The sequence below is a fragment of the Sminthopsis crassicaudata genome, chromosome 1, assembly GCF_048593235.1.
Source record: "Sminthopsis crassicaudata isolate SCR6 chromosome 1, ASM4859323v1, whole genome shotgun sequence".
NCBI lineage: Eukaryota > Metazoa > Chordata > Mammalia > Dasyuromorphia > Dasyuridae > Sminthopsis > Sminthopsis crassicaudata.
The window spans coordinates 440,402,352-440,427,480 of record NC_133617.1 but is presented as its reverse complement, the minus strand read 5'-3'; the positions used below and the strand labels follow the sequence as shown (position 1 = coordinate 440,427,480).

Genomic DNA, 25,129 nt, shown 5'->3' with positions numbered 1-25,129 from the left:
AATGAGTCATTTTGAATAAAACTAGAATCTTTACTAATCTATTCCCATGTTGTGATTGCTAGAAATGTACACAGGAGAACTTAGGCAGTTCCCTTTTCCCCTCCATTAGTGAAAGAGGAAGATAATGGGGAAAGTAGGAAATGAGGTCTGAAAAAGCCTCTTGGCTATAGAACTCATTACAGCAGTGTTTCTTAAATTGTCAGTTAAGCCTTCCAACAAAAGTAGAAATTAAGTTCTGTACTGGATATGCACCTTATTGGGCAAGTCCTCTTTTATTAATGTCACAGTCATTCTTCACATCTAAGACATTTTTCCAAAATGCACTGATAAGGAATGAAATGTAGGAGGGGTAAGAGAAGGGTAGCAACCTTATTTATGAATTAAAAAGTTATACATACTTCCATCTGATTCTTGTCCTGGCTTCTAATTGGAGATGTGTCTGTAGGGTAACTGTTTTTTTAATTTTGCTATTTCTGTTGATCACTCATTGAGAACCCTGTGACTTCAATTAGTAACGTGACATCCAGCTTCAGCCAAAAATCTATAGACACCCCATAGCAGCTGGGTAGGAACCAAAAGCAATATCACAGCCACTGTAAAAGGGAACAGGAATTGAGATGTATAGTGAATCTGGGAGGTTAGGATGGGCCAAGATGTCTCATCAGGCATCTGATGCTTCATAAGCAGAGATGTAGCATTGACAGAACCTATGGCGCAAAGTACCTGCTCCCAGAGTTGTCTCTGCAGGGAACACCTGCAAAGCTAATAGCCCCATTTTCTGTAAGAGTCACATTCTGTGAAATATGCCAAACCCCCAAATCAGCTATGACATCCATACTAAGCCCTCACTGCAGAGGAAGATCTACTGTTTACAAACTCAGCCTACTCTTCACAATCAGTTAGAAAATTAAGCCAAACCCAGGAACTCAGAAATCTTTCAGCACAGCCATACATTAGGGAGAAAAATAGAATAGATTTTCTTCCTAGCACTAAGAAAATAAATGCAAGAATTGAGAGGGAGTCATTGTGAGAGCCATATATCCCTGAATCACAATTAATTCAACTGAGACAAATACTAGGCTGAGTTCTTAACTATAGGGCATGCTCAGACATAAAAATATTCATGCATATACAAGCTTACTGTGTGCTCACACACACATAACAATGTATTCTGAAAATAGAGAAGTGACCAAATGCAAGCATTTCAGAGAGAATTTTTTGGCATGGGAAAAAAGATGAGAATCCAGATGGTGCCAAGAGCAGATATAAAAGCATATTCCTCTAAGGTGATCATTGGGTCCCCCTACTCACTACAGTTTGGGGGCTCAGATGATTAAGCTGACTTTTTTCTGGGCTGACACAGGCAAGCATTTAATGGACCATCTGGTCAGTAGATGGTTTCCTGGCCCAGGGTGACTCTACCTGAATTTATGATTCTGTAAGTCCTGTTAGAATTTTTGTGACTGCCATGTTGTACAGGGAAATGCATGATTAGAAATATAATATTACACAATAGGACTCAAGTGGATATGTACAGATCGAAGGGGGTGGCACTCATTTTCAAAGGGATGGTCACTGTTCCTCTGCCTATTTAACTTGAAATGGGTGTAGCAGATGGAGGAAAAGGGAACAGGTTACTTGCCTGCAGTGTTAGTGAACGGACAAATCCAATCTTGCCAGCTAGCTTAATGGTTCCAGATAACTTGGCAAGCTTCTACTGGAGTGATCTCTTAGAAAAGAGGGTTGGTGGGAGGGAGAGAGAGAATGACATGTGGATTGTAAATTATAAGGATATTTTATCTGCAGTTCCTCAAAAGTTAACAAGATTGAACTGCAGATATCAGTATTGAGAGACATAATGGAATTGTATCTATATTTTAATTTTAATTTTATTTATTATAAAATAATAATAAACACACAATAAATAATATTATAAAATTAAAAAAAAAATAAACTTGGATCAGTGGTACCTGAGCACAGGACTCTTGGGAAAGGGGGAAAAATATGTTCTGCCCTCGGCTTAAGCCTTCATAAAGAAAATTCCACACAAGCTGTTTTGCTTTGATATGGTAGTTTTGTTTTTGAATGATTATAGCAATATATGTTGTCCTACAGATACTTTACTTTAAGTTAAATTAATTTAAAATGTATTAAAAATACTGATACTAGCTTTCACAGAAGTTTCTGACAAAGCAGTAAATGTGTGGCTCATTCCATGCCATTATATGGCACAATGCTCAGAATCAGGAAGAGCTGAGTTCTAATTCTAATTTGGACAGTTACTAGTAAGGTAACCATAGATAAATCTTTTAATGCTTCTGAATCTCTGTTTCTTCATCTGCAAAATAGGAACAGTAATAGCAGGGGTACGTACCTATTTCACAGAAGCATTCTCTGAGTCAAATGGAATTTGGGGCATAAATGCTTTGCAAAATTTAAAGCAGTCTTTACTGTTAGTTATTGTTTGACTTGTTCATGGTTAAAAATTTAATTTTTCATTACCATTTTAAAAAATGATTATCTCTAAATGTATGGTCAGAGGTAGGGGAAGGAGTTTTAGAAAAACAGTGCACTCATAAATTGTAGATCTTGTTGAAATGTTATTCAACTAAAAAGTTGAAAATGTATGGTCAAAGCAGTCTTCATCTTACAAGATGGTCTGGCAGTATGTTGGGTTACTTCCACAAAATGTATATGAATAACAATAATTTTTTTATATTAGAAAGGATTGCTCTCTAACAAAGCATACTTAAATCACCATTCTCCAGAACTGAAATCAGCTTAGAGGTGATGTTACCCACCTATAACTGAAAAACAATTCCATTGAAAAGTTGTCCAACAAGCCTTTGCATGAAAACCTTTAATGAGGGAAAAAGGAGAAGGGTGTCAGCAAAGTTGCCTTACAGGAGGCAGGGACAAAGGGAAATTTTATCTTTTAAGGATTTCATCTCATCATTGAACTCAAAACTAACAGGATCAGTGTCAGGCAATTTCCTCCAAACTAGGGAAATGTTATGTGCCTATGTCTACCTTATAACCATCAATTAATAAAAACTGTGTGGCATTAGCTTCAGATACATACATTTGATAGAATCTGAGGAAGATTTCATTTGCTTATATCACTCTCTACCCCAGTTTCTCAGAGTCTGAAGGATATGCATGAGAAAACAAAAAAATAAATAGGAGGAAGAGATAAAGGGAAGTTTTGGTTATCTTTTAAGGATAACTAGTCCTTGTTGGGGGTGGAATGAAGTGGAGAAAAGAGGGAAAAGAAAGAGAATATGTGCCTAATCCATATTATAGTGAAACACTGGCAGATATTAGTCATATAAGCATTAGCATTATCCAAAAATATGACACCACTAAATGTCAAGATACCTTGAAATTCTGTGTTGCCATTCTTTTATTATTCTAGCAAACACTAGTAATTTCACTACTAGTTCACTCATGCTCTTAGAGCTATAATTAGAAATGTTTTCACCAGAAGGCAATGTGAAGGCCAGGGCACTCACTGAGTTTTTCCTTAAATCCTTCCAAATCCCTTTTTAAAAAGGACTGAATAAATTTTAGAGCATCAGAACCACAAAAAGATAGAGTAGAACATTTTTTTTCACTGAAGATGGCTTGGAAGGTCAGAAGGAGAGGTCTGTTGCACCAGGGTGTGTCTGCAATGCAATCTCAGTCCCAGCAAATTAGGAATAGTCTCTGGGGCTTCTGCATTGGTGGCTATGGCAGGTGATCTCCAGACCTCTCAGCCCAGAGATACCAAAGAGAACTCAGAAGATTGGCAGGAAAGATTTATCTTACTAGAATATGAAGGAAAGCCTAGGAAATCAGGAGCTAGCTTTGGGAGGCACTGAATCAAGAGGCAGCAGCAGCTGTAACATCAACAGCAACAATGGCAGTGCATAAAAAGTGGCAGGTCAGGCTTCCAGAATACTCAGCCCACAGGTAGAGGGACCAAATGAATTATCAGAGGGAAATTGCAGGTTTTTTTTTCTTTTTGTTGGCACTGAAGCAGTACTCTATTGTTTTGTCCATACTCAGATCTAGTTAGCAATTCTGGTTCACAGAATTGGTCCCTAAAAGTATCTGAAAACAGCTGCACAAAACCCCAGAAGCTTAGGACATTGTACCCTCCACCCTGGAACCCTAATTTAACAAAGAATTAAAAGCTGGGACAATGAGAGAACAACAGAAAATAATTCTGACCATAGAAACTTATTGTGGTGACAAAGAACATCAAAACACATACTCAGAAGAGTGTGAGAAGAAAATAACAAAATCAAAACTCCTGCATCCAAAGCCTCCAAAAAGAATGAAAATTGGTCTCAGGTCATGGAAGAGCTCAAAAGGGATTTTGAAAAGCAAGTAAAAGAGTAGAAGAAAAAAATGGGAAGGGAAATGAGAATGGTGCAAAAGGAAATACAAAAAAAAAAAGCTAATGAGAAGAAGGATGCCTTAAAATTGGCCAAATAAGAAAGGGAATTAAAAAATAAAACTTATTGAAGAAAAGAATTCCTTAAAAATTAGAATTGAGCAAATGGAAAATAATGATTTTATGAGAAATAAAAAAACATAAAACAAGACCAAAATTTTTTTTAAATAGAAAAAAATTGAAATATCTCATTGGAAAAACAGCTGACCTGGAAAACAGATCCAAGAGAGATAAAATAAAAATTATTGCTCTACCTGAAAACCATGATAAAAAAAAAAAGCCCAGATTTCATTTCTCAAGGAAAACTGTTCAGGTTTTCTAGAACCAAAGGATAAATTAGATATTAAAAGAGTCTGCTGATCACTTCCTGAAAGAGATTCCATTATGAAAACTTTCAGGAATATTATAGCCAAATTCTAGAGCTCCCAGGTCAAGGAAAAATTATTGCAAGCAACCAGAAAGAAACAATTCAAGTATTGCAGTCACAGTCAGGATAAGACAAGATTTAGCAGGTTCTACATTAAAAGATTGGAGGACTTGGAATGTGGAGGACAATGAAGCTAGGATTACAACGAATTGTCACCCACTCCCCAAAAAATATAATCCTTCAGAGGAAAAGATGGATATTCAATGGAATACAGGACTTTCAAGAATTCATGATAAAAGCCCAGAGTTGAATAAAAATTTTGATTTTCAAATACAAGACTCAGGAGAAGCATAAGAGGGTAATCAGAAAAGGAAATAATAAGAAACTTCATAAGGTTTTTCCTGCATGGAAGGAACTCAAATGAACTCTCTCATTATTATGGCAGCTAGAAGGAGTATGTATAATCAAAGGGCATAAGTGTGAGTTAAATATGAAGTGATAATATATTAAAAAATAAAATCAAGGTGTAAGAGTCGATTGTATTAGGAGAAAGGGAAACGGGGAGGTGGAAAGATATAAATATCTGCCAAAAAAAGAGGCAAAAACAAGCTTTTGTAGTGGAAGGGAAGAGAAGGAGGGATGAGAGAGTGAACAAATTTTACACTCATAAGAATTGTCTCAAAGAAAAAATAATGTGCACACTTAATATGGGTTTAGAATTCTATCTTACCCTGCAAGAAAGTAGAAGGGGAATGGAGACATAGGAAGGGGGAAGGGATACAGAAGAGAGGGCATATTGGGGGTAGGGAGTCAGAAGCAAAACACTTTTCAAGAGAAACATGGGGAAAAGAGATAGAGAATAGAATAAACAGGGAAAAAATACAATTAGCATAGTAATTGCAAAGAGAATTTTGAAACAATTTTCTCTGATGAAGCCCTTATTTCTCAAATGTAGAGGAAACTGAGTCAATTTTATAAAAAAAATTAAAGCCATTTCTTAGTTGATAAATTATCAAAAGATATAAATTATGCCCCAAAGGCTATAAAGGCATGCATATTGCCTAACTAACAATACTATTATTAAGCATGAATCCTAAAAGAAATTTTTTAAAAAACGAAAAATATCCATATGTACAAAAATATTGACAGCAAGGCAATGAATTGAAAACTGAGAGGATGTCCTTCATTTGTGGAATGGCTAGGGTATATGATTATGATGGAATGTTATTGTTCTCTACAAATTTGATGAGCAGGACGCTGTCAGACAAAACCTGTAAGGTCCTATGAGTTGCAGCAAAGTGAAATGTACTGTGTACAAAGTAATAGCAATATTGTAACATAATCAGCTGCAAATGACTTTGCTTTTCTCAGCAATACAGTGATACAAGGATTCTGAAGGACTTAGGATGAAAAATGCTGTCTATAACCAGAGAAAGAACTGATTATGTCTGAATATAGACAGAAGTATACTTTTTAAAAAAAACTCTTTCTTCTTGGGTGTTATTTTTGGTGGGGGGAGAAGAGGAAGATCTATTTTATTTTGCAAGATGGTTTTTATGGAAGCATTTTGTCCAACTCCACATGGGCCTTCTCTATGGGGTGGGGATGAAGAGGAAGGGGGAGAATCTGGAACTCAAAAATTTTGAAAAAATGTAAAAATTGTTTTACATGAAACTGTGGAAAATATAAATATTTAATTTTTTTTAAAAATGTTTTCACTTAGGGCAAAAAACTATTAGCACAAAGAGTATTGTTGCTTTTTTTGTCTTTTGTTTTTTAAGAAGACCAATGACATCATGGGGTAATGTCATGATGGGTGCATCAATTAAATTTAAGTGAGGCAGAGTTGTCAGCCTCATTCTCTCTCCCAAAGTCATTGAAGTTCAGTGGAAAGACGAGATCAAGAAGAACATGAACTCTTGCATGTGTAGCCAAGCTCTGAGCGCTCCAGTTGTCTTCATGGCCACTAGAACTAATTTGCCTATTTTACAGAGAAAGTCTTCAAATGCTTGGGATAATTTACTTCCTTAAATCACTAATAGGTTGTGGCTCATCAGTTATCCTCAATCTAGTTCAGCCCAACTGCCAAGATGGTTTATGATGCTTATAAGATGGCCAAGATGCATAAACAGTCCTGAAAAGGACCTTATGTCAGCCGTGCTAGTCCTTATGCCAGAAGCGCTAGTCCTCCTTGAACGCCCCTTATACCTTAGGCATATGAGATAAAGAGGAGATGAAGAGTATCTGAATATAGGTACAATTATGACAACAGGGAAAGCAATCTGATTCTCGTCTCAGAGGGTGTTTGTTGGGTAGTAGAAGGTAATCTACGAAAAGAGTACCTTGGTGAAGTAACTTTAGAGAGGTTAGTTGTAAAGTCTTTTCAAGGACCATGTGGCAGCTGTAAAGAATAAAGCTTTCTGAGGAGGAACTAGTCTCCAATTCCTGGATGGCAGTGCTATGAGACAATGTCTCATTTATCCCATGATATTTACATCTCTAGGAGTCTATAGTTTTGTAGTTGCTACTGCCTGCTCTTTCTAAACATAGTTGTCAAAATTTCATCTTGGCCTGTGGAAGACAATAAAGCCAAATAATTTCCTAACACATCTTTCTTGAAAATAGCATAGCACCTTGTTTTTAGGTGTTATAAAGTATTTTGCTACTAATTATGAAGAAATCTGATTATTTATTGTGGAACAGAATTGGGGAAATGATCACAAAACTTTCCAATTTTCTTCAGCTTCTCCAGTCCATGTAATAAGTCCATGCATAGAACAGAATAACATAGTAGGTGGCAGAGAGTTGAAAGTAATTCCCTCACCACAGTTTCACTCAGATACCTTTTTATTTCACAAAGTAGAAACCTAAAAATATTTGCTTCATCAGGGAGTAGGGTAAGAACAAAGAACTACAATAAGTTTCTGATGATGTCAAATGATTGTTTAACTGAAGAAGTTGAGGACAGTAAAAAAAGGAGAAATCTAAAGCACAGATGTAATACTAGTTGGCTCCAAGTTATGATCCTGTAATTTTCTATCTTCCAAGAACAGTTTAGTTGAGGGTAGGAACTACATAGATTCTGGATGAGCACTGATTGAGGAGAGCTGTTATGTTCCCATCCTGGGAAATGCTTTATTAGTCATCACACACATCCCCTTAGAGGATGGAGAACAGAGTATCAGGTGGCCTTGAAGATTGCGCTTTAGCTAAAGAACAAAGAAGAAACCGCTAAATGACTGATATCTCTTTCCAACAGCTGAGGTCACTACTTAAAATATTCTACAAGAATGATGAACCTAGCTGAAAAAGCTGTAGCTCTCTGATGGAAGGAGAGGTTTTTTATTATTATTATTATTATATATCATTATATTATTATAATATATTATTGTATTATTATAATAATCCCAATAAATGGTGGACAAGATATAAGGGAGCCTTGAAGACAGCTAACTAAAAATTAGTTGCAGCATATATATGATGTCTGGTTAGGAAGTCAAGGTATGATGTTCAGCATGGAGAAGACACAAAAAAAGATATCAAAATGACATTGCCAGAAGACATCAGCTGTTTTGTAACAATAGAAATCTTATCCTTCACTAATCATATTCTTGTAATTAGTATTTCCTGTGAATGTACTTTCATGTATATAGTCTAGCTACATATTTTTTTAGATATACATGTTTCACAAATTATCTCTATGCCTGTTCATTCTTACCCCTGTGTATAAGCGTTATCTGCGGAAGAGTCTTGAGGTTTATGAAGAAATGCCTTTGCTTTTTGCTCAATTATATTTATTTTTTTGCATGAGAATTCTCTACTTGAGCAGAAGGGAGAAGGAGAAAAATTAGAAAAATGAAAAAAAAATCAACATTGTGTAAACAAGTATTAACTCAAACAATAGGTATTAAGGGCTTTTATTAGCTGCCTGAAGTTTGGGCACTGGGCCTAAATTTCTGGCCAAAAGAGAGTACTTATCTTTGAGTTTTGAGCCACTCAATAGGATTATCAGGCCAAGATTTCCAACTGAATGAGACCACTTAACTTATGTCTGGGAAAGGTTGAGTCTTAAATGCTGTCTGAGATGGTAAATGGTGCTTCGTAATATTGTATGACCTGAAGAATTTCCCTTTTCCCATGGGAGAGCTTGAGACTCCAATCACCCTTCTTTGACAGATTAAAGGGGACACTGTTTCAAGGTTTGCCCCTGTCAATATGGTGAAATATTTGAGATTGTTAATAATTGTTAAGTTAATACTAATGAAATAATTACAAAAGATTTTTAAAATATTTTTGCTTTTAACTATGTTCTAGTTCTAACTACTAAAAGCAAGTTTAGTTTAGTTTAGAGAGGATTCTAACCACAAAGTACCCAGAACCAAGGTTAACTTTCTGGGACCTCAGGACCTATATAAATTAAGGAATCTAAGCAACTAAATTATGTGATCTATAACAAAAGACTTAACAAAGCCTCAAAGACACTTATTTGATAAATATTTTTAAGAACTTACTGTGTATAGAGCACCGTGCTAGGCTCCCTGGATTTATGGAATTGAAATAAACCATAGTGCCTTCCAACTTGGAGATTATAGTCTAGTAAGGAATGTAGACACAAACATGTGTAACTATAAATATTTGTTACATAATAAGATCAATGGAGAATTATAAAGCAGAGTTTTGTGTGAAATTCAAAAGGAAAATTTATTACGAATGGAGAATCTGATGCTTACATGAACTGATGCTAAGTGAAGTGAGCAGAATCAGGAGATCATTGTACATGGCAAGAAGATTATATGATAACCAATTCTGATGGACTTGACTCTCTTCAACAGTGAGATGATTCAGATCAGTTCCAATAATCTTGTGATAAAGAGAGCCATCTACACCCAGAGAGAAGACTGTGGAAACTGAGTGTGGACCACTACATAGGATTTTCACTCTTTCTTCTTTCTTTATTTGTTTGGTTGTTTATTTTGATACAGGTTTTTATTTTTAAAACATATATACAGATAATTTGACAACATTGGCCCTTCCTCCTTCCCTCACACTTCTCCCCTAACTGGCAAGCAATTCAATATATGTTAAATATGTTAAAATATATGTTACATCCAATACGTATAAACATATTTGCACAATTCTCTTGCTGCACAAGAGAAATCAGATCAGAATAAGAAAGTAAATGAATAAGAAAGCAAAATGCAAGCGAACAACAACAAAGAGTGAGAATGTTATGTTGTTATTCCTTTCAGTTTCCACAGTCCTCTCTCTGAATGTAGATGGTTCTTTTCATCACAAAATTATTGGAATTGGCATCAATCATCTCATTGTTGGAAAGAGTCATGTTCATCAGAGTTGATCATCATATAATATTGATGATGTCGTGTACAATGACTTCCTGGTTCTGCTTATTTCACTCAGTATCAGTTCATGTCTTTCCAAGCCTCTCTGTATTCATCCTGCTGGTCATTTCTTACAGAACAATAATATTCCATAACATTCATATACCACAATTTACCCAACCATTCTCCAATTGATGGGCATCCATTCATTTTCCAGTTTCTTGACACTATGAAAAGGGCTGCCACAAACATTTTTGCACATATGGGTCCCTTTCCCTCTTGTAAAGTCTCTTTGGGATATAGGCCCAATAGAAACACTGCTATATCAAAGAGTATGCACAGTTTTCTAACTTTTTTGAACATAGTTTTAAATTGCTCTTCAGAATGGCTGGATTTGTTCACAGTTCACAATACCAACAATGTATTAATGTCCCAGTTTTCTCCCATCCCCTCCAACATTCATCATTATCTTTTCCTGTTAGCAAATCTGAGAGGTATGTAGTGGTTATCTCAGAGTTGTCTTAATTTGCATTTCTTTGATCAATAGTTATGTAGAGTACCTTCTCCATATGATTAGAAATGGTTTTAATTTCTCCAACTGAAAGTTGTCCGTTCATATCCTTTGACCACTTATCATCTGGAGAACGGCTTGAATTATAATAAATTTGAGTTAATTCTCTATATATTTTAGAAATGAGGCCTTTAGCAGACCCCTTAAATGTAAAAAAAATGATTTTCCAATTTATTGCTTCCCTCTGATCTTGTCTGAATTAATTTTTGTTTGTACAAAAACCTTTTAATTTAATATAATCAAAATTATCTATTTGGTGTTTTAAATTATGAGTTCTAGTTCTTCTTTGGACAGAAATTCCTTCCTTCTCCATAGATTTGAGAGATAAACTGTCCTATATTCTTATAATATGCTTATAATATCACTCTTTATGTCTAAATCATGAACCCATTTAAATCTTATCTTGATATGTGGTGTTAGGTATGGGTAGAGCCCTAATTTCATCCATACTAGTTTCCAATTTTCCCAGCAGTTTTTGTCAAATCGTGAGCTCTTATTTCAAAAGCTGGGGTCTTTGTGTTTGTCAAACACTAGATTGCTATAATTATTTCCTATTTTGTCCTGTGATCCTAACCTATTCCACTAATTGAATATTCTTTTTCTTAGCCAGTACCAGTTTTGATGACCACTGTTTTATAATATAGTTTTAGGTCTAGCACTGCTAGGCCACCTGCATTGGCATTTTTTTTTTCATTAATTCCCTTGAAATTCTTGATCTTTTGTTCTTCCAGATGAACTTTGTTACTATTTTTCTAGATATCTAAAATAATTTTTGATAGTTTGATTGGTATGGCCCTAAATAAGTAGATTAATTTAGGTAATATCGTCATTTTTATTATAATTGTTTGTCATATCCATGAGCACTTGATTTTTTTTTCTAACTGATTAGATCTGATTTTATTTGTGTGGAAAGTGTTTTGTCGTTGTGTTCATATAGTACTCTAATTCCTTTCATCTCTTTTTCTTCTCTTTTTGCCAAAGCTAACATTTCTAATACAATATTGAATAATAATTGTGATAATGGGCAGCCTTGTTTCACTCCTGATCTTATCGGGAATGGTTCTAATTTGTCCCCTTTACATATGATGCATACTGATGGTTTTAAATAGATACTACTGATCATTTTAAGGAAAAGTCCATTTATTCCTACACTCTCTGGTGTTTTTAATAGGAATGGGTGTTGGCTTTTATAAAATGCTTTTTCTTCATCTATTGAGATAATCATATGATTTTTTTGTTAGTTTGGTTATTGATATAGTCAGTTATGCTAATAGTTTTCCAAATATTGAACCAGCCCTGTATTCCAGGTATAAATCCTACTTGGTCATACTGTATTATCCTGGGGATGACTTTCTGTAATCTCATTGCTAATATTTTATATAAGATTTTCGCATCAATATTCATTAGGGACTTTTTCAGTCTTTCTATTATTGTCTGCTTGCATTTTTTCTTAGTTTTTTTTTTCTTCTTGATCTGATTTTTCTTGTTCAGCAAGATTTTTGTATGAATATATATATATGTATACATACATACATATATATATATATAAATATATATATATATATATATATATATATATACATGTATTGGAGTTAACATATATTTTTAACATAGTTAACATCTATTGCATTACCTGTCATCTAGTGAAGGTGGTGAGGGGAAAGAGCTGGAAATTTAGAACACAAGATTTTGTAAGGTTCTTTGTTGGGAAATTATCTGTGCATTTGTTTTGTAAATAGAAATCTTTAATTAAAAAAAGGAAAAAAAAATGGGGCTGTGTGTGTTTAAATTGGATTTCTGATTCTGAAATTGTAAGAAATAGTTACTATTAACAAGTACTTGCTAAAACTTGCTTGTTTATTCTGGTATAAGATTCTAGAAATAATTTAAATCTATTTCATTTGATTTTAAGGGAAAAATTTTGGTTCTCTGGTAACTTACCTAAAGAGATCACAAGTTTGTAACTCCGACTTAGATGAAATATTTAAGCTATTATGTTGCTTTCTAAATTGTATATTGGGTAATTTATTAAAAAATCATATGATTCTATGCTTTATTATACTGGTATTCTGAATCTTAAGGTTTGTTTATCTTGTTTTCTGCCTTTAACAAAGAGTAAAAGCAAGAAAATTTGATATATAGTAATATGTGCAATTAGGAATATTTTGGTGGGAGGTGGGAATGTTTGTATTGTAACTGTTATATTTCCAGAAAAGTTTATAGGGACTTCTCTGTTGGAAAAAGTTGAATTAATATTTTTTTTTAGAATGAAGAAATTATTAATGTTAATTCTGATAGGGTTCTTTAATATGAAATTGAAGAAGGAATCCCAAAACGCTGAAAAATCTTTAAAGGAGAAAACCTTTTTGACTCTGCCTCAGTGAGCGGACTCCACCCCAAGCACAAACAGTTTCATCTTTGTTGTCTGGCTCAGTCCTGAAACCCAATGAATTCAATTCAAATTCTAATCCTAGCTGAAACCCAGTGAGAATCCAACCTGTCACTCCACCCACTAGCCCCCTTCAGCTTGTAGCCAAACCCCCTTATTATAAAAGAGCCAAACTAAAGCCCTCTCTTTGCAGAGCTTCCAAACATGCCAGCTCTGCTATGCTTGGCATCACAAGGAGCCTCTGCCCACTGGAATACTGTTTCTGGTGCCCCTTCTCTTTACTTTCACCTATTCCCTTAACTAGACTAGACTTTAACCTTACTTCCAAACCCCATAATAAGCCTCTTTTATCAATCTAGGTTTTCAAGTCTGTAAATTCCTTTACAGGGGACTCTTGTGCCACCAGAAGGGAATTCCAGAACTCCCTACTCTTGAGCTACCACTAGACCTCATTTAGACCTTATTTAACTCCCTGACCACCAAAAACCCTAATTTCATTTGGGAACCCCAAATCTAAACCTCATCAAAATTAGAACAATATATTCTATGAGTTTTCATTGATTGCATTAAGTTGTTTTAAAGCTGTTCCCATTATTTAAGGAAATTCTGATTACAGCAGTCTATGTCCCTTTGAACATGGTTAGTATCTGAACATGTTTTGATATAGATTGATTATTGAACATCTTAAAGTAAAATTATTTTCCTAAAGTTAAATTTTAACTCTAAAATTGACTTTGCAATAGATCTATTTAGATATGAAGATTAGCTGTGAACTTTCAAGGATGAATCTCTTACTGTTGTCAGTATAAGATTATAGTCAATATTTATTTAGGATATGTGATCCTTGAGAATTAAATTTATCTGAAGCTTTGATTAAAGCAAACTTGCTATTTGAAATAAAAAATCTCTTGGGACTGTAGCTGATAATATTTGGAGTTTTGAATTCAGATATGATTCTCTGATGGATCACCATTTGAAAGGAACATGCCACAAGCTACTCAGAGGAATATGATTCTGAATTGTTACAGGTGGTGGTTAATATCTGGACAAGAATTGAGAGGACAACCTAGACCTTGGTTTAAGGTAGGATTCTTCTGACTCAGTTTCCCAGTGGTATTCCTTTGAACAAAAACCTGCCTTATTATTCCTGAGTCTGGCTATAAAGTGGAATTGCTATTACATACAATTAACTAAGGATACTTTATCCTAAATGCTCTCAGGCTGAGGTCTGAAGGATCTCTTTTTTATTATAATCACATCCCTGCTTTTTCCTCATATCAAATTTCTATACTTAGGGCAAATGTTCAGTAGAAGCTATGAGCACAGTTCAAGTGTGTAAGATCTTGCAGTTTCCTATCTGAAAATATGTGGTCATTATATCCGAAATAAGTGAGTTTTTTGGCCTAGTCACCTATCTGTTGCTTGATGTATATATCTTTCTGTTTCTTTTGGTATTTTTGTTGATGGTGACTTTCACAATAAGCATTTTTATTTGTGAAAGGTTATCTATTCCAATTATTAGGGACACAAATGTGATGGTAGATGATAGATGGTCCCTGGATGGGAGTTGGGGGTACAGAACCACAACTTGTCTGAATAGGCTCATCAGACTCCAGACCATGGCAACCAGACCACAAAAGCACCGGATTTGTTAGCAGATCAGACCACTCAGACGAGGGAAGTACTATTCCAGTATAGATTGGTATTAAACTAGTTATTGGCAGATAATAATGGGCAGGTAGTGAAGAAAGTCATCTCTTAGTGGTCTTAGTCCAGAAGTAGCTGATGGAAATACATTCTTTGGCTCCTGCTAATAGCTTTAAATGGAATCATACTACTCCCTGTCTGCCTCCCCATTGTGATACAGCTTATCACAAAGGTATTACAGACAGCACTAGTCAGGATGATAAAGACTGAACAATTTGGAGAAAGAAGTTCAATTAGACAAGGATAGACCTTAGTAGAGAAAAAGGACAAATCAAACCCAGGAGGAAATGAGGAATGAGCACAAGATGGTTGAAGAAATATATCAAGAATGGTGAGAGAGGTCTTCAAAGATTAATAAATAAAAAGGAGAGGTTGTATGATATAAACAGAGTGAGGACCTCTCATAAGGATGTGGCTTTGACCTATGCCCTAATTGTGACTTGAAACTTTGCAATAACAAGTTGAGCTATAGCTAAAAAAACTGCAGGTGTTCAATTGTCTTGGATGAACATTCCCTTTGTGTTTTCCAACATCTTTTAATTAGCATTTAAGTATTTCTTTTAAAGACAATTTATTCTTTTGTTTCTAGGATAGATTTCTGAATTTTTACTGAACAACACCTTATCTATTGGCAGTTGCCCTTTCTTGTAAAATTGTAATAGCCCCCCTTTTTGCTTTTCTCACTCTGAGAATTTCTGATTTTAATTTAGGTTCACTGTTCCACACAGTGAATATACAGAAAGAGAGAGTAAATAACATCAAAAGCTTCAAGGAGATTAAATATGAGAATTAAAGAAAGTCTGGAGACTTTATGGCTAGCATGTCATTAGTGATCTCTGAGAATGGAGTTTCTGTTTAGGGACTGATGAAGGTAAAGTGTAGATAGTGGAGACTTCCCCTAGTATCAGGAACACTTAAATTGAAATCTCTTCCTAAGATGCTCACTGTGTAATGTTGGGAAAGTCACATAAATTCTCTCAGCCTCAGTTTTCTCATCTGTAAAATGGGAACAATAATAGGACCTCCCTCTCAGGGTTGTCGTAAGGATTAAATGAGATAATGGATATGAAATATGTGCAAAATTTAAAATGCTATATTAACTTGTTAGTTTTATTGACAGGTTTCTTTTAAAAAAATTTAACAGGGCAAAGAAGGAAAGTAATCTGACAGTAAGATAGGGAAGAAATATCATGAGAAGACATTTTTAGGATTAAAAAAAAACCTGAATACATTTGTAGACAAATGCAAAAGAGGTAGTGGTGAGAAAATTTGAAGATATTTGCGAGAGGAATCATCTACTGGATCAAATTTCTTAAGAGGCAAATAAGATAAAGAATAGTAAGTAATAGTGCTGAGAAGTTCTGAGGAAGGGACCTGATGATGTCCAAGTCAAGTGACCTTAACATTCCCCAAGACAAGTAGAAGACTGGATTGTCTACAGTTGGTATTGGCAGTGGTGCTAGGATTGTGGATAAAAAGAAATAAAATGTTTTCAACTAGAAGTGGGATAACCAGATAAATTGATAAGGAGAGAGTCAAAGGATCATTAAGTCTCAGCTAAGGTTCTAAGTCATGAATTTATTGAGGATTAAATGAATTCAGTTTCATGATTCTTTGCAGCCCTTCTCAATAACCCTGGGACAATAACAGAGAAGTCAGATGATGGGGAACTATTCTGGAATAAGGAGTTATGGACTGAGATACCAGAAGAAGCAAGGGATCTAAAAGTAGTGGCCAATTGGACCTTAAAATGGCCAACCAATGGGATCATGGAAAGGGAAGCAGATGGAATGGAGCAATAGGTAAAGTGTTGTGAGGCTGAAATGAGGTAATGGAAGAAAAGCATTTTGTAAAGTGTAGAGCACAGATTTTGTACAGATTTTGTTGCTATTATTGTTGTTAGCAGCCACATAACTAAGATTTCTTACTGAGTATTCTTGATAAATTCTAACAATGTTTATAGAACAATACAACAATGTGCTGATAAATTTAACATTTGGGGAAAAGAAAAGAAGAAAGTACAAATAGCTTTAAGTTTAATTTGTCCTATTTACACTTTTTTAAAATCTAGAAAAAAATCAAGAAAACAACCAATCAAGGCCTAATTTGTAGAGATTGCTGACTTCTAAAATTCAAGTGCTCATGATGAAAATTAACAATTGACTTTAAGCATAGGGGGTTTCAGCACATCCCTGACAACAGGAATAATTCAAGGAATCAGAAGTCAATGTAAATGCATGCATGCATTCAATAATGAAACAAGGCACAAGGAAGGATGGCAAGTTGTGGGGAGAATCTCAGAATTACAGATCTTAGGAGATATAAAAATTTAAGAGAAGGTTTTGTCAATGTTTGCGGCAGCCCTTTTCTTAGTGGCTAGAAACTAGAAATTGAATGGATGCCCATCAATTGGAGAATGGCTGGGTAAATTATCGTATATGAATATTATTGAATATTATTGTTCTGTAAGAAATGAACAGCAGGATAAATACAAAGAGGTTTGGAGAGACTCACATGAACTGATGCTGAGTGAAATGAGCAGAACCAGAAGATCATTATACACTTCAACAATGATACTGTATGAGTCTCAATTCTGATGGAAGTGACTATCTTCAACAATGAGAGGATCCAAATCAGTTCCAATTGATCAGTAATGAACAGAACCAGCTACACCCAGTAAAAGAACACTGGGGAATGAGTGTGGACCACAACATAGCATTTATACTCTTTGTGTTATTGTTTGCTTGCATTTTTGTTTTTTTTTTCCCAAGTTATTTTTACCTTCTTTCTAAATCCGATTTTTCTTGTGTAGCGACAACTGTATAAATATATGCATATATTGTATTTAACATATACTTTAACATATTTAACATATATTGGACTACCTGCCATCTAGGGGAGGGGGTGAGGGCAAGAAGGGGAAAAGTTGGAACAGAAGTTTTTGCAAGAGTCAATGTTGAAAAATCACCCATGCATATGTTTTGTCAATAAAAAGCTATAATAAAAAAGAGATGTTTTTGTCTCATCTATCATCACATTAGTATGTGCAGTGGAGGTAGGGGGTTAATAGAATTGAGGAAGTTGAAGATTTATGGGATCATCATCAGGAAAACTAAAGTTCAAAAAGATGACAACCAAATAAATTCAGGGTAGAAAAAATCTTAAATATACAGACAATTCAATGTTAATACTCCATAGACTCAGAGTATAAAAAAAAAATCATCTCACTGTCCCCTCATTTTATAGATGAAACAAGTTAAGTGATTTTTCTAAAGTCAGAAAGTTTTTTATCAGAGGTCATTGCTTGCCATCTCAGGGATGGAAGGTGTGAGAGGGAAAGAGGGAGAGAATTTGGAATTCAAAACTTTTTTTAAAAAAAGCTTTAAAAAAAAAGTTTTTTAACATACAATTGGAGAAAAATAAAATATATTTAAAAATTAAAAATAACAGATAAGATCTGGATCAAGAAGTCTTCTTGATCCCAAGCCCAATATTTTCTCCATATTGTCTCTCAATATTATATAAAAAAAAACACTGTGTTGGATTCTAGAGATAAAAAGATAAAGCTGAAATATTTCCTGACTTTTCAAAGTATACATTCTGTTGCTTTTCCTCTTCCTTATTTCCTTAAGCATATCTTTGTCAGAGACTATTAATTAAATCCTAACACAAATACTTATAGAGGACTTGTAAAAATTCAATTTAACTAAGGTGTGGCAGCCGGGTGCTAATCATCTTTTTGACTTATAATTTGACCTCGAACCTTTCCTAGATGTGTGGCCTTGGATAAGTCACAACCCTGTTTATCTCAGTTTCCTCATCTGGAAAATGAACTGGAAAAGGAAATGATAAATCACTCCAGTATCTCTGCCAAGAACCTCAATCAGGGTCATAAAGAGTCAGACAACTGAAATGACAGAAAAGGTTCTTATTGCTACTCATCTAAAATATGACAGAATAATATTTTAGTATTTTTGATCTGAAAAAGACCTTAGAGATCATATAGCACAACGTCTTCATTTCATTGAAAAGAACAAGGACTAGAGGTATGAAAAGATTTTTCTAAGTCCTACAGAGGAATCAAGCCAGAACTCAAAAATTGTGCTTCAGACTCTAGTTTGGTTCCCTGCTATAAAACATTGTATTAGGCAGCTACGTGGCACAGTGGATAGAGCACCAGCCCTAAAGTCAGGAGGACCTGAGTGACCTCAGACACTTAACACTTCCTAGCTGTATGATCCTGGGCAAGTCACTCAACCACAATTGCCTCAGCAAAAACAACAAAAAAAAAAAACAAAAACAAAAATTGTATTACAGTGACCTTCAACAAAAAGTCTTTTCACCTTAATCATTTGTTTCCTCAAATTCATCCTTCATACCACTGTTAGATATAGATATGGTGATACCAGATCTTCCATGGCTTCTCATTATCTAACAGGAAAACTCACTAATCCAAGACAATTCTAATAGAGTTGGGATGGAAAGAGCCATCCTCATCCAGAGAAAGAACTATGGAAACTTAGTGGATCAAAGCATAGTATTTTTACTTTTTTTGTTGTTGTTTGATAGCTGTTTGTTTTGGTCTTTTTGTCCTCTTGGTCTTTTTATTTATTTGTTTGTTTATAACTTGTTTATTTTGTGCAGCATGACAAATATGGAAATATATTTAGAAAAATGCTATTCTTAACCTATATCAGATTGCTTTCTGTCTTGGGGAAGGGGGAAAGAGGAAGAGAGGGAGAAAAATTTGGAACACAAAGTTTTGCAAAGGTGAATGCTAAAAACTATCTTTTGCATGTATTTTGAAAAATAAAATACTATTACAAAAAAAGCTCACTCTTTGATATCCATGATCTCCACAAACATACCACTGCCCTTTTTATGTTCCATGCTCCAGAAAAAGTGGTCCCCCAATGTTCATTAGGATTTCCTTTCTCCATGACTTTACTTACTGGACTTTTCAATGTCTTCTCTCCTTTATTCACCTATTGAACACATACACATACTTTACATTCAAGCCCAATTCAAGTTGTTCTCTCTTCCATGAAGTTTTTTCTGATCACCTTTGTGAATCACAACCTAATATTCTTAAGACCTCACATACCAATATAAAGAGGTCACTGGGAGATATAGAATAAAAGCCTGGCAGACTTGTAACTTCTAGCTTTGATCCAAGAGACATTTGAATGTTATCTCACTTTGTTGCCTTAAACCAAATGAATTCATTTTGACAAAACTGTAGACATCTCAATAATTCTAGAATAAATTTCTAGAACTCTTCCACAGCCCTTGAAAATGAACTATTTTTCTTCTTTCTGGCTTTGGTCTGATCTTTTTAGTCTTTCCCCCTGGATTCTGATATAATAGAAATATTTCCTTTGGTTGTCAAACTGGCTGCCTTGAAAGGGTTTCCTAGATTAGTGACTTTCAAAATTTTTGAGCCCACATTTCTATGGTGAAAAAAGTGTGCATATTTATTTATCTATTAATTACATACATGTACTGCTGTGCCAATAATTATGATAAGCACAAAAATTTTTAAGAAAAATAAAAATGAAATATTATTTGATTTTTGGATTCAATAAGAAGTCATCAGAGTTTATTGAGTTAGGAAAGTGACAGTCTGGCCAAAAGTATCACTGTCAGCTGTGGGTGGATTAGAAAGGGAAAATAATCCACATAGAAGTAGAAAAACCAATTGGTTCTTATTATTGTTGTTTAGTTATGTCTGACCCTATTTGGGGTTTTCTTGGCAAAGATAATAGAGTAGTTTGCCATTTCCTTCTTCAGTTTATTTTATAGATGAGGAAACTTAAAGCAGAACTAAATGACTTGCCCAGTAGTAAGTATTTGAGGTCAGATTTGGATTCCAGTCTTCCTGAGTCCAGTCTATGTTCTGTACCACCAACCATCAAGGCAATGAGTGATAAGGATCTGAAGAAAGAGTGTAGCTATATGCCTAAAGAAAAGGGGAGAAATTTACAAAGTATGTCAAAGATAAAAATGACAGAATTTAACAAATTATGAGAAAGAATGAGAATTCAATAATGACATCAGGATTGTGAATTTGGGTGAGCAGAAGGATGGTGTAATGCTCTATGATAGTAGAAACATTTGAAAGAAAATGATAATGTAATGGGATCTACAATGCAGGTCACAACCATGGGTGATCATCTTATGGGATTAATTCTATCCTACCTAAAGTAAGAAAGTAGGGAGGCATTTCTTCTTCACTGGCCTCTTCCCTGAAGGCTGTCACAGCAGTAGAAGGTTGTTTTGCTAAAAGATCGAAGGTGACATTCATAGAGAAAGGAAGAGAGACATTCCCTCAAAATGTTATAGCTACTTTGGGTATCCAGTTAATGGTTCAGTGTAACCTCCCACGGAGGCTACTGATTGCCAGGGCCATACATACCAATCTTCCCCAGAAACACATGAAGATGAGCCAATGTTAAGGTGCCAAACAGCCTTTCTTTATTGGTAATCTCAGTAGGGGTTAGCAGGAAGCAAGAGTAAATATGTGTATGCCTCTGTGCCTCTCTCTGCTTCTCTGAATCTCTCTACATCTCTGCCTCTTTCTACTTCTCTCTGAATCTTTTTCTTTTCCTGTGGATTCAAAGCTGGTCATTTATATTTATTCTCCTCTGGGATTACCCTGTGCCTAACCCACTCAGCATTGTGTATGTGGATCCATAAAAGGGAGACACCGGGAGGTAGTGCTGCACCCTAAGAAAAGATTTAACAAGAGGACACACCCCTCGCCTTCTCAAGGAAACACCTGTAAGACATAAGCTCCTGCCTCAGAGGCTAACCAACCCCCTTTTACCTCCTGGGTCCACCCTACCAGCTGACATAGCATATATGGCAATTCCCAGAAGGAAAGTCCCTAACATATCCCCCTTTCTGTTTAGTGGGGACCGCTCATAAAACTAGCTTTGATATTAAAAATATAAAAATATATCTACATATAAAACATAGGCTTGAAGTAGAAAAAAGTACAAAGATGCAATAAAGGGAAATGTGTTCGAGATTTACCTGTGGCAAAGGGACAAAGGTTTCATCTTCACAAGGACTGTATAGATGCCCCTACCCAATGGGATCCAGGCTGAAGAGGGGAGATGAGTGATTTATAGGCAGCAGCAGCAGCATCTGGTACCAAATGTCAACATCAGTTCTAAGGTGATTTCATGTTGACCAAGTGGTTATTTCTGGAATCCTTCTGAAACCCAGTCGTCTTCCCCATCAGGACCTGCAAAACATAAATATCCCAGCCTTCTCCAAAGTACCAAGGTTGGACCTTGCCAATATCCTTCCCCGTTCTTTCAAAGGAATTTTTGGGTATTCTCTCACACTTGAAGCCCTGTTTCCATAAGATCTAGTTTTCTATCCTGTAAGATATTATCCACATCCACCTGTATGGCTCTCTAAATTATATACTTGAACTGCTGGGCATGATCACAGGCAAATTTATACCTTGACCCATTATGCATTCCTACCTTCCCATCTCAATGAGACTATTGAACCTTCCCCTGTGGGGTTTGGCAATCCTTGCTTGTAAATTCTCCCTCAGAGATTACTGATTGCCAGGATGCCTAATCCCAGACCTTTGGACATTTCTGGCCTCTCTGCCTCATCAAGCAACAGTTCTTGTTCAACAGAACACCTGGATACAGGAGTTTGTGAGCTTAAGTTTGAAAGACACCAGAGCCAACATTCTTTTTATCATCTCCTCAAGGCTTGCATTCTTATCTAAGGAGGACATGGCTTTCTGGCAATGGGCATTAGTGTTCTCTCTAGATAATTTCCAGCTGTTTCTCCTTTACCTACTAACCTCTCAACAGCTACCTGTAGATGAGCTACAAAATCAGGGAAAGGTTCATCTAAGCCCTGTTTACAAAGTTTCATTTGCTAAGTCTGAAAACAGAATCATCCATTGTAGAGACTCCCCAGGCATAAGGCAGACTTTAGCAATAGTCTTCCAATTATTTGGTGTTAGTATACTGCTGGAGGCTAGGAGAGCCAGCAGCTCCTTGATATATGGAGATTCAACCCAGTGAGTGTTAACTGTCTCTTTCAATTCCTTAAATTTCTTCCACTCTAACGGGGCCCATGTTCTTTTCTGAGGACTATCAAACATGGCAAATATTTGCTTCCTGATTCTCTTGTTTGCTGCCCTCTTTAACATGTATTCTAATTCTGTTTGTAAATCTATCTGCTTCTTTCCCCACTGCCTCTTCCTGTGATGTCACATCTACTTTTATCTTACTTTATCCATCTTGGGAGCTCGAATCCCTTCCCATGATCAGACTAGCAGAACTCATGAGGTTCTTGGCCAATCCCGTCCCTGTTCGGGGGTCATTTCTAACCTCCCACTCCAAGGCTATTGATTGCCAGGGCCATACAGTTCAATTATAAGTATCCCAGGGATCTTATTCCCATCTCAAAAGGGAATAAATTAGGAGCTTGTACAATTAAAAGAAAGATCTCAAGGAGGAAGATGTAGTTAGGGGAAGGTTGTTTTTGTAGATAATCCACATGGTTGACTTTCACAGAGAGGCTGGTGTATGGCACATCTCCCTCTTCTCTGATTAGTTGAATACATAATCTTTAACTAAAGGTGGGACAAGGATACCTTAAAGTCAGGCTTCAACCACCTAAGTAGCCCACACCCTTTGTAGAGACCACTATCCTAGCTGATTGTTATACTTAGCCCAACTTTTATGTGAGAGATGAATTTCTTATAGCCTTAAATTGGCATTTGTGCATGCTGTACAGATGATGTAGTGTAATGAAAAGAATACTAACTTAGGAGACTTTCACTATCATCTTCTCTGCTATTATTTCACTATAAAACTGAGCAAGTGAATTTGCCTTGATAGGTCTCCATTTTTTCTTCAGTAAAACTAGAAGTTTGGATGATATAAGTGCTCTAAGTTTTGGGCTCCAGTATTCCATGATCTCTGCATCCCTCAGAATTTTCTATATTCCCCCACTTTTATCCTCTCATTGTTTTGTAAGATTCCATCTTTCTTTTCATTGAACTTTTAACTCCTCCAAGCTGTTACTGGCCTGGGGATTCCTTTCAGAATAGATTTCATGTTCAAAACATCCAACTAGATATCCCCCTTCTGGAAGGTTTCTGATTCTGGGCTTCATTTATTCATGGGTGAGGTGCTGTCAAGAGATATACCACTCCCAGATCCACTTAGCCTCCCCAGGCCCAACCAGCTATGAACTTAACTCTGTAAATGTTTCAAGATTCGCCTTCAATTACTAGTTTTCTGAACTTTTGATTTTTACAATTAAGGAAAATACTTGAGACATGCATTTTCTGGCAGGAAACATTCACTTCCTCTAATAGGAGATGGGACTGTTGCCACAAGAATGGAGACATCCAGAGAATGTTTATCAGTAGCTGTGAACTGAATGCTCCCTCTCTATTTTCCCTCGTTTGTCTTCCTACAAAGCAATAGTCACTTTCTAGAGCAGCAATCCTCAAAGTATAATGAAAAGAACTTTGTGGGTCCCTGAGAATGTTTCAGAGAGTCTATGAAATCAAAACTATTTTCCTAACATGAAAATATTTTCATAACTATAACATCTTAATTTCTACTACAGTAAATATCACTACATATAGCCCACATAAACCAAAGCTCTTGGAGATCATTAATGATTTTTTGACCTTAAAAAAATTTTTTTGGTATTTTAATTTACTATTACAGGTAAAAACAATTTCTAAAATTCATCTTTAGAACCTCCAACCTCTCTCCCTTTTTGATAGAGATAATAATACCTGTGTAGTCACCCAAAACATTTCTACAATTATGTTGTGAGAGAAAACATAAAACAAAAACTCTCAAGGAAAATAAAGTTTATAAAGTGTGTTTCAATCTGTACTCAAACACCATCAAATCTTTCCCTGAAGATGGGTAACATTTTTATTATAAGTCCTTCAGAATTATCTTGGATCATTGTTTTACTGAGAATGATCATTAATATATGATCATTTAAAAATAGTCATTACTTTTTTTTTCAGTTGTGTGACTTTTATTCTTATTTTTTCTTAATACTTAGTGTGGACTTTTTCTGGGTTCCTTCTTGATTTTATTAGTCCAATGTGGCCATATATTTCACATTGTGGTTTTTTTTTCTGGGCTTTTTTCTCTTTTTTTCTGGGTGAGGGACCAGGCTTTTAAAAAATTTTTGTTTATTATAGCTTTTTATTTACAAAACATATGCATAGGTAATTTTTCAACTTTGACCTTTTCAAAACCTTCCATTCCAACTTTTCCCCTCCTTTCCCCCAAGTCCTCCCCTA

General features: G+C 35.4%; 1 long non-coding RNA gene across 2 annotated transcripts in view; it reads right to left on the bottom strand.

Annotated features, from left to right (window-relative positions):
- LOC141554937 (uncharacterized) overlaps positions 1-25,129 on the bottom strand; it is a 43,615-nt gene that overhangs the window by 8,493 nt on the left and 9,993 nt on the right. For both annotated transcript variants that reach the window (XR_012486009.1, XR_012486010.1), the window contains exon 2: positions 21,847-22,060. This is a non-coding gene — a long non-coding RNA (uncharacterized LOC141554937). The remainder of the gene's footprint in view (positions 1-21,846; positions 22,061-25,129) is intronic.